Genomic DNA, 11,002 nt, shown 5'->3' on the forward strand with positions numbered 1-11,002 from the left:
AGTCTCACATGGAAAGCTGGTAAAACAGATGAGGCGAAGCTCCTGCTTCCTGTCTGCTGACAGAGGCCTTCCAGAAGCAAAAGAGACAACAGATGGTTACTGTATGCTAACACCACTGAAAATCTGTTCAGGTCCCGCTGTTTCTCAGCTCACCTTTTATTCCACACTCCCACGTATCTCCATATTCTCTCAGACCTTTCCTAAAAGGCACATTCCTCACCTGCAATAGGAACCTGCATTATACTAGTGCCACTGCTTACAATTAGAAAAATCATCTTTTCCTTCACTTAGAAAACTTACTCTTTTCCATTTCTTCCTTAAGAGCCACGTTTGCTCAGTCTTCCTGTATTGAAATCCACTTGGATACTGTCAATTCCCATTTTCCATTTGATCTTTGCCTTAAACATTCAACTCATATTGGGACTCCCATCTGCTCCCAAAGGTGCAGAGTCAGGAACAAAAACAGTATGATCAGTTATCATTCAGACTTCAAAAGCGTGTCCAACAGGCTAGACAGAAATGACAGAAACACTAAAAAAGACAAAGTTGAGAGAGAGTGGGAAAAGGGGGGGGATCAGACTAAGAAGGTGATGTTACCTAGGGGAGCTAGTATATAACATGATTAGATTTTACTCAGTTTTTCTTTCTAAGGTACCTTGACCTCTGTTCATGACTATTGTAAAATTTCTAGAAGCTCTGTAACTTTTGAAGATTAAAAATAACAGAAAAAAGAGCAAAGGGGTTCCTATATTCCTGTTTTATTTCAGTCCAGTGTAAAGGAGGACAATAAATCTGCTGCCCCATCAGGACATAAAATAGCATGTTAACTCCAGTAGTCTCTATGCTACAGCAGCTTCAGGAACAATTGCCAGTCTTGTTTCCTCCCCTGGCATTTCTGTCCCTATGGCTGCTTCAGCAGGAGCCCGTGCACTGGCTGCGTGGCACTCGGGGCACATACGGCACTGCTGCGTCCCAGGCACACTGAAGCGTGCACACATATAGGACACTCCCGCGGGTATACCCTGTCACACTGATACACTTGCCATCTGCATAGCCGCCATCCCGTCCAGCACTGCATTGCAACCCCTGCCAGGTCCCCCAACGCAGTTCTTTGGCACAGAGTCCCCTGACCCCCAGGGGTGTGACGGGGTCGGACCATGGGGATTTTGATAAATCAGACATAAAAAGGAGGCTGCATTCACCATTAATTATTTACATAGACCTAATTAGCTCCTCATGAACTCGCCCTGTGCCACCATTACAAGGTGGTAGCCTTTCTGTAAAGGATTCTGGCTGTGGTTTGCTCTCCGATTCCTCACAAGGTGGCCTTGCCATGAAAGCAGTCCTTGCGAGGAGACATTAATGACTGATCTGTGATGCTTCACCTGGATTCGATCCGCTGCGTTTTTCCAATTACTTAGTAAGGTTTCTTAAGCAGGTGGAAGAAGATTACATTTATTACATTACACTAGATCAAAACTCTGCTTCAGTACCAAACTGCTGTGGAATGCCATGGCCTAATTAAGGCAATGTTAGCAAGTAGCAGCAGCACACGGCTTTGAAATCTCATTGGAGTGGAACAAAAGTTGTTGATGCTAGTTATGTTGTGTCTGAGAATCAGCTGTAAAATTCACAGCCATTTAATTTGCATCTGTTCTCAGATGAAAGAACAGGGTCTTTTGACTCAATTGAAATGGCCTGCATCCTTGAGCAGGATTTGGCCCTTGATACTTAGTGGATTCTGCAAGTGATAGATGCCATGCATGCCTCCTGCATGCCCTACACTTTCACTTCTTGAAGATAAAAATCACAGAAGGTATACCAGCAGCTTTAGGGGCAATGAAGAATGCCAGAGCTTCTTGATCTAGCAGCAAAGCCCACCTACTGATTTATGACCCGATGTGTACTCTCCCTAAAGCAGAGTTGAAAAAAGACTGTAGGTGGGTTTAAGATCTGTTTCTCTCACTGTTGTGAGGTGGGGAAGAGGTCATGGTTCCTCGTCAGCTCCCTTTCAGGCAGAAGGGGAGCCCAAAGATTATCTCTTGGAGACAAATACCAAGGGTCAAACTATGCCAGATCAGGCAGAGTCATCAGGGAGTAATTACTTCCTAGATGTCAGAAGGTGAAACACTCATGAGATGCAGCATTGCCGATCGCTAGGGCATCATGCTGTTTCACAGTTTAAATACTTAGGAACAGACCTGGCAGCAGGGAAGCATGTCTAGCATCTGTAGCCCAGCTTCTAAGAAAATTGCCTGCCGCGTGTACCAGCTTGCAGCGGCGGTGGGACCATGGCCTATTTTGCTGTGGAGGACAGCCAAGTGGAGCACTGCTCTCACAACCTTGCAGGGCCGCCACATACTGAGAACAGCAGCACCAGGGGCCAGTATTAGCATGAGCATAGCTACGGCTCTCACATCACGACACAGCACTCTGGCAGTGATGAGAAAAGACAGACATGAGCATCACCCGCTGAGCTTCTTTCCCTGCTAAATGATCCTACTAGCAGAAATTCCTCTGCACCTCTTATAGTCTCCAACTACTTTTAGCGGGCCAGATCTTCAACTGGTGCCACCTGGCTTGGATGAGACAATGGCACTAATTTACTCTGGCTGACAACCAAGCCCATCACTTCTGTATTTTGAATCTGTATCATATTCCGGGGCTTGATGGTTTGCTCGTGGGAGCACATTTACTAGCATGTGTACCGTTTGGGAGGAGTGCAGCCCCTGTGGTGCTTCCACCTCTGCACTCTGGAAGCATTAGAGGAGAGTGTGTTAAACCGTGCTCAGCTTCAAGGTGAATTACTGTTTTGAGTTCTTCTGTAATGATTATTTTCTAGCAATAAAGAATCTACCCCTGGGAATAGTAAGGGTGCTTTGTATCACTTTGGCAGTGTAAGGTTCCTCAAGATCAATGCACAGGTAACATACACGCTAAATTCTGTAAACTAGCCTAGAACAGCCGAAAGTTCAGGTACCTCCATAGAGTTCCTTAACCAGTCTTTCTTTTTAGTCTCTCTTCCTTCTCATCATACACTAGTAAACTCTTAGGACTAAAACCTGGCTGATTTTGTCCATCAGGCTGAAATAAACCCATAATTTTAAATACTGGCAATATAAACCTCTACACCTTAACAATTACTCACACTACCTTTCAATTCAGCAGAAGCACATTTGGGATGTGATTCCTCTGACTGGTTTTAGATTACAGGATAATTCAGGTTAGAAGAGATCTCAGGTGATCTCTACTCCAGGGTCAGATATGAGGTCAGACCAGGTTATTCAAAGCTTTGTCCAGTCTTGTCTTGAAAATCTCCAGAGATGGAGACTGCACAGCCTCTCTGGGCAACCTGTTTGAATGCCTAGCTGTCCTTATGGTGAAACAGTTTCTTCTTACTCCCAGCTTGCTTCAATTTATGCTTCTTGTTTCTTATCCTCCCATCACACACCACTGGGAAGAGCCTGGCTCCATCTTCTTGCTAACCTTGGGAAGGCTGTTGTTAGGTCTCCCCTAACCCTTGTCTTCTCCAGGCTAAACAAGTCTAGTTTCCTCAGTCTTTCCTGACAAGGAAAGTGACCATCTTGTTATCCCTCTGCTGAATTCGCTCCAATTTATTCATATTTTTCTTGTATTGCGGGGGTTCAAAACTGCACACGGTATTCAGGTACCCATAGAGACCCTTGTGACCATAGGCAGAGGTCCCGTGGGCTGCCTCTGGGCAGGACAGCCCGGGCCCAGGGTGGCAGCTGCCCTTCCTGCCCAGCCTGAAGCTGCCAGTCTCAGGGTGTGCGCAGGCAGGCACCAGTCCAGCCCAATGGAAACCAACTCAGGGCTCAGTTCCTCGGGATCAGAGGACCAGACCAAAAGAGAAAAGGTGGCAAAGATGGGACTGCGATGTGCGATCAGTGTTGCTGGTAATTTTTTAAAGGGATCCTGTTTTATTTAGATGACATCCCATAACCATCTTTTCAACTCCCCCCCCAGCATAGCATCTTCTATTTTAAACCTGTACCCTGTGCTATTTCTCAAACCCTTGTGGTGCCTGACGAATAGAGCCTGGAGCAGTGAAAACTGCAATTATGGCTTTTTATGTCCTCTTCCAATTTATAGGTTTTCAAATTACTCTACATCCAACACTTCTATTTCATTTGTCATAACAAAATGGGAAACGCTATCCACCTTAATAAGAGTTGCATTTCCATTCAAAAATTATTCCTTTCTGTTTGAAGATGTTGTTTCAGAAATGAACATCAGTGGAAGGTTTTCAGTTTCTCACCAGTGACTGTGAGTCAGGAAGGAAGGTTGCAGGGTTTGTATCTTGGCATTGAAGCCAGTTTTGTGGTTGGGTCCAAGGGGCGTTTAGAAAGTAAAGAGTTATTTCTTGACTGTTTTCAATACAGCTTCATTTTTGGACAAACATTTTCAAAATAGCACAGAAAGAATTAAAAAAATGTATATAAATGTCTGTCCATCAGACCACTGACATGATTTTGAAAGAGATCTCACGCTGGAGAGGGACATCAGGGTGGCCTCTGTTTGGGGACCTTGTGCACATCCAAAGGAATCCCAGTCTGGTGCTGCTCAGTCATTTAAAAACGATATCCAGGATTTTCACAGGGACTTGCTAGAGCTTCCCAAGGCAACGATCCTTTTGTAGTTTTCAAACTGGACTCCCCATGGCCTGGGCATTCCCTTACTCGTCCTCAGATTGGGCATTTCCTATTCCTCCACAAGGTGGGACCCTGAGAGCACACTGAAATGAATACAGAGGGGGTCCTCTAGCCAACTCCACCAATTTATGCACTTTTGAAGTATTTTTTGCTGACGGAGCGGGCATGGGGTGTTTTCAGGATAGCCCTGATTGATGCCATACAGAAGTTTTTCAAAACGTACCTGAGGGGTGGATTTCTGGACACCCTTAAAATGTTCCCAAGAGGGGATTTTTGGTGTATTTCCTAGAATTGCCTCCGTCAGATAATGGTGCCTAAACTGAGATGGCTATAAATGAAGTCTAGCATTACAGGAAACATGCATGTTGTAGAGCTCTGCCTTTAAGCAAATTAATTTTATCCTCAGTTTCTTTACAGCACAACTAAACATGCTTGTCATAATCCTTGTTCTCTTGGGATACTGCAAATACTTCACTATATGAGCTTTTGAGGGAGGCAAATAATAGAAAAATTTGCCAGGAAAGGTTTATCTCTAGCTGTGAACAAGTGTGCAAACCCCAGCTTGGCAATGGATTTTCACCTACCTGCAAACATTTTTTGTTAGTGATTTTTTTGTTTCATGGCTGCTCAATGACATTTTTTGTGGTAGCCCTGTACAGCTGTCTGTCCCATCTCCATCCCCTTCCCCTACTAAAAAGGCTTCCCTATCATCTTGAAAACAAGAGGCTGGGCTTCAGATGGGTCCTCAGCACCGATCAGGATTAGACCTGCTTTAAGGCCAAAAAAAATTAAAGTACCAAATCAAATACACCAGTTGTTCATTTGCATTTAATTTGGAAACCTATAGAGTGTGCACATTATAAATAATTTCACTCAACCACTCTGTACTTTAAAGCGCAGAGACTGTAAAAAAAGCAAATTTGAATTAGAATATGTAGGAGGATTTTTAGGACTTTGCTTTAATCGGAAATTTGATTGACTGAAGTGCTGATAGTCTTAAACCTTAAGTGCCTAGTGTCAGCAAGGAGAACTTTATGGCTGAGTTTTACAATCTGAAAATAAGAGTTTATGTGAAAACATGCAAGAGGTCCTTAATGAAAGTGTTGTTACCAGGCACCGCTATAATAACGCTAATGCTTCTGTGTTCTTACTTTTGACCTCCCTCCTAGTTAGACGTACAGGTGCCAAGGGAGAAGGTTTAGTACAGCACAGGAATTTTGGATGATAACTCTCAAAAATAAGGGAGTTTTTATTGTTTTATAATAGTGCCTCTAGTCCCTCCGATTAAAAAAAAAAAAAAATCTGTGCATTTCTGTCTTTTATCTATCATCTCATACACATCAAAAGCTAGATTGTAGCTAGGGGCAAAGAGTGCTACGGTGGCACCAGCCTCTTCAACAGCTTACCTCTGGGCAGGTGACAATCAGGCAACTGTGTCCAGGGGAAGGAAGAGGCTGCTCAGCTTGCGCCCTGTAAAGGGTAACAGCCTGGCAAGGGTGCCAACCCAAGAGCAATCATGCAGATGACTGGGGGAACAAAAATGGAAGGAGAATTTAGATCCAAAGGAGAGGGAGTCCTTGTGCCTAGCAGGACAGGGAGGGCACAGGGAATGGTGCTTGGAGAGTTTTAGCTGGTTTGCTTTTCTTGGTTCCTAAGTGGTCATTTAGAGGACAACAAGCAAAGGGTCCATGCAGGCATGAAGTCTGGAATTTTACTCTCCCTCTCCATAGTGGAGAGTTTAACACCCCTTCCTTCAGGAAGGCATTTAATGATAAGCATCTCCATTTCCATACAGAACACTAACCCCCTCACCTTAAAGTGTTTTTAAGCCTGTCTCATTCTGCCTCAAGCTGCCCTCTAGAAGTGGGAGGCAACGCTGGGAAGGTGGCAGGGACAGACTGAGAGGGGGTGAGAAGAAGCTGCTCCTTACCCACCACACAGGCCAGCTAAAGTTATCCAGAGAAAATATCCAGCCACTTCCTTCCCTGCCACGCAAGCTTTTCACAATCTTTTCAACAGACTGGAAGCACTGCTCCTTTCCTTCCCCCTCACCATGTTCTAGTTCTTAAGCTGTAGGAGAGGGATGAATGACAGAGACAAGACCAGGCCAGCAGGAGCATGCTCGAGAAGGCATGGTGGCTCTCTGACCTGCTTACCGCTACTCCAAACACCTGCGCATCGATTAGTCAGAGCATACAACACTGAGCCCGACTGAACAGTCAGCATCTTGTGGTGTCCAAAATCATGCTGGCTAACTGGGATCAGCCCTTGATCTGTGCTGAGCACTATCTAGGCTCATAATGCTTTCTGCTCCCTCTTCACCTCTTCTCAAGAGCCTTAGAGCCATGATGATGCTCACAATAAAACCCACATAAGGAACAACCAACCATCATTAAAACAGAATACAAACAAACAAACAATTAAACTAGAACCTGAACAGTTGCTTTATTCTGCTGATGTCAGGTAAAATCTCTGAGGCAACAAAGAAGCATCTCCCATAGCCTTGAAGCTGCTGTTGGAGCTTCTTAATAGCCACCACAGGTGTATGTGTAACCCTGGCAATATTACCTTACGGCCACAGTGGAGCCTTTCTGAGCCAGGCTGGTACTCTTGCTTGTACAAGTGCTCTGAAACTCCCTGTGGCCAACGAGGCTCAGATGCTGCCTCTTCCTTGGCCTCTTGCTCTCACTCCCTGTGTGCCCAGAGCTCTTTCTGGCCGCCCCTCCTCAGAAACGGACCCCACATCCAGCACTCCCCTCAAACTCCCCTCCGTTTAAGCACACACCAAGCGGCTATTCTTCACAGGCAAGAGATGACTGAGACAGATTAAATGCTTTGCTGAGGCACGCTGATCCAAGCAAAATAAGAGCTGCCTGTACCTACATGATGTTCTGCCTCTGTTTCCCCATTTCTCTTCCCCAGGGTCTGGCGCACAGCCTTTCTGGGATGCACTCTCGCATACTTTTCTTAACCTGGTCAGCAAGGTTACGAGCTACGAACAGCCAAGCTCAGCTTTCTGCAACTTCCAGCCCCATCTGCCAGCTGATTTGCCTGGTTGGCTTCAAACCACCACCAGGTAGTCCGAGCCCCGCAAGGGTACGATTTGTTAGCCGGTTACAAGCCCAGCCATTAGGCTTTCCCAGGTAAAAACATTTTTTTGTATTTCTTTGTCCACTAACTTGTCGCTGAGATGGAAAGCAATTAAAGAACCAGCCTCGTGCGCTCCTGCAGCAGTAGAGAGGAGCACTGGCCCCTGCCTGCGCGCACGAGCGAGGAAGAGGAGGAGGAGGAGGAGGAGGTTTACGCTCCTTTTTTGTGGCTCAAGAGCAGAGCTGGTAGGCCGTGTAGGTGCAGCATGGAGAGCCGAATACTACCGGGTGACTCAGCTTTTGCCAGCGCCCGAAGAGCAAAGGGGCCATGACCGAGCGAGGGCTCAGTCCCCTGGGTTGAGCAGGGTACTCCCGCGAGGCGCCGCGACTGCCATCGCGGAAAGGGACACGGCGCGTAAAACCCGTACCGGCGCTGCCGGCGGCAGCAGCTCGCACAGCCCGGCTGTCCCTCACGGCGCCGGCCCCTCAGCCAACGGCTGAAACCGCCGGTTTCCGCTTCCCACTGAACGCCCCAACGCCCCCCTGGGCCCGGGCCCGGGCCCGGGGCCAGCGCCACCTCGCGGCCGCCGGGAGAGCCGGGCCGGGCGGGGCCGGGCCGGGCCGGGCCGGGCCGGGCGCGGCCTCGCCCCGCCGCCGCGGCTGCCCCTGGCGGAGGGAGCCGCTGCCCCCCCCGCCCCGCCCCGCCCCGCCGCGGCGGGCCTCCGCGCCCACGCCGGCTGTCCCGAACCAGCAAAACGTCCAGCGGCTGCGAAACGCCGCTGCCCCCTCCCCGGCGGCGGGTACCGGGCGGCCGCTTTACCACCCCAGCAGCCAGGCCAGCTCATTTTCCCAGCTGGGGCGCACCTTTGACTTACCCAGTCTAAGAAGAGCTCCCAGCAGTCACGTACTGGGTGTAGCAAGGCCCCGGTGAGGCGGCTCCTGGGCACTGGGGTGTACTGTCTCAACAAAACCTACGACGGCGTGAAAGTTAGCGGCACCGGCGGCTTTGCCAGGAGAAAATCGCTTGTGGCACGAAAAGGACATAACCGCGCTAGCAAGTTGTGAGCTCCTTTCTCCTGGCAGGCCAGCTGTTTGGCAGGGTGTGCTTGCACCGATGCCTCCTGCAGTGCCCTTGGGTACTGAGGCTTTTAAACCTCCTCATAAATGTCCACATTTTCGCCGGTATCGTCAGGCCACATTGTAGAGGTCAGCAGTAAAAGCCACCCACACCACACCTCTGTGCAGCCTCCGAAGTGCCCAATTCCCGCGTCTCTTTCTAAGATGTCTCACCCATGACAAGCACATTTCCCAGTCCATTTCCAGCTCTCCCAGTACTGTGTTTGGCTTCAGCAGAGACCTGGGGCCGGGTCCTCGCTGAGGCTGAGACCGCTTGAAACAGCGTCTGTGGTGAAGAGACATCTATGGCCAATGGTGAGGGCAAGGGCTGAGCGGGATCACGAATGGTCCTTTCCCATGCCCAGAACTGAAGGCTTAGGACACCTGGGCAGTCTGTCCCTTTCCAGTCAGTCTTCTACTGGGCAGGAGGCTAGGGCAAAGCAGATGTCACGGTCTCCTTTAGCGATAACCTCTCTTGGGTACATTAGAAAATATCCTCCAAATAACTCTCACTAATAAATATAAAAGAAAAACAAAACTTAAATTCTTTATGATAGATGGCATGAAATGTTAGTGCCACGTTCCCTTCAAGTATATTCAGGACTTGGAAGTACACAGGTGTTTTGCGTACCATTTTTTCTCCCAGAGTATGTCACTCCCTCTTCTCTGTAGGCCTGTAACCCTGTAACTCACCTGTTCTGCACCAACAGAATTCGAAGCCATTGCAGGTCAACGCAAACGTGGACTTTCCAATAGAAATACCAACTGCAAGCTCTCCTCCCAACAGCGAAACGGGGTTTGCTGAAAAGACTGGATTTGCTACATGATGCCCATCACAACCAAGTAGATACCTTAATAGCTTTACAAACCCTATATATAATTATCCTGCAAGGGAGCACAGGTTTTGTGTTTGTTTACTGTAGACTGTTTATATGAAGGAAGCCAGCAGCGTTTTCCTGGTGCCATTTCCAGTGCCTGAAAAAGGGGACCCGGACATGTGCTCCCTTTCCCCCTTCTGGCCAGATTCCCATGGGAAGGAAAGAGAAAACAAGAGCCAGAAGGGAGTTGCGTCTCTGATGTTGGCAATCACAGGACCAGGTCTGCAGAATACATGGCAGACTGCTCTTACCCCTCATCTGGACAACCTAGAAATGACATTACGTGCTACAAGAACCATTTAGAAGGAGCTTCCCTTTTTCTTACATCATATTGAAACTAAATTTTTATACAGCTTCAGAAGAGTTGTAACTGTTTAGTCACTGGGGCTGGATGGCACCCTGTCATCTGCTCAGAAAGCAGGTTACAGGCTCAGTGTTGTGTAAGTCACAGAGAAAGAAATTTCCACATTGTACAAATCAGAATAAAATTGCTCTTCATGCAGCACCATACAAAAGCAAACAGCATCTGCCATTGCGTGTTTCACCAGCAGCACTGGGCACTCAGGCTTTGGAAATCATGGATCTGCTCCCTGTCCATTGGTGACCTCCAGCAAAACACCTTCTTGTCACATGCCTTGTTTTTCTCATCTTTTGAGTATAATACAATCCTCTGTAAAGCATCTTTATAATGCTTGCACCGTAAGGTATTTTAGCAGATGTCACACTTGTCATTGTGACAGCTGATTCAGGTGAAGCACAGGAGGGCTCTACCCAGGATTTTGCCTCCTGCTTTCATTTCACATTTGCTCTGAAGATGCCAAGTCCCGCCTCCCCAATGTTGCCATAGGAGCTTCCTCCCCCGCAGCTGTAGCCCTCCATTGGATTATCTGCCCCACGAAAAAAAGCCCTCTGTCCATCAACACCGATGTTCTCAGCACCCAGAGGTTACCCAGACAGTACCTGTAGTCACCAGCATGCAGCAGCAGTGTAAAAGACAGAGGGAAAAGTAATTAATTATTTGAAAAAGGGTGGAAGTTGCAAAGAGTGGGATACACACTAGGTTACCTGCTTTAAACCACCTTTTGGTGCACCTGCTTCTCTTCAGTGACTTTACCTAGAGCTTTTCCTTTTAGGTGAACCAAATCATGGCCAAGGTGTGTTTAGGCATCTACAGCAGGTGATGTAAATATGTCCAAAATAGATGCTATTGTATTAACATCATGTGGTCTTGCAGTCTATGCAGAGC

Source organism: Gymnogyps californianus, chromosome 1 (genome assembly GCF_018139145.2).
Source record: "Gymnogyps californianus isolate 813 chromosome 1, ASM1813914v2, whole genome shotgun sequence".
Lineage (NCBI taxonomy): Eukaryota > Metazoa > Chordata > Aves > Accipitriformes > Cathartidae > Gymnogyps > Gymnogyps californianus.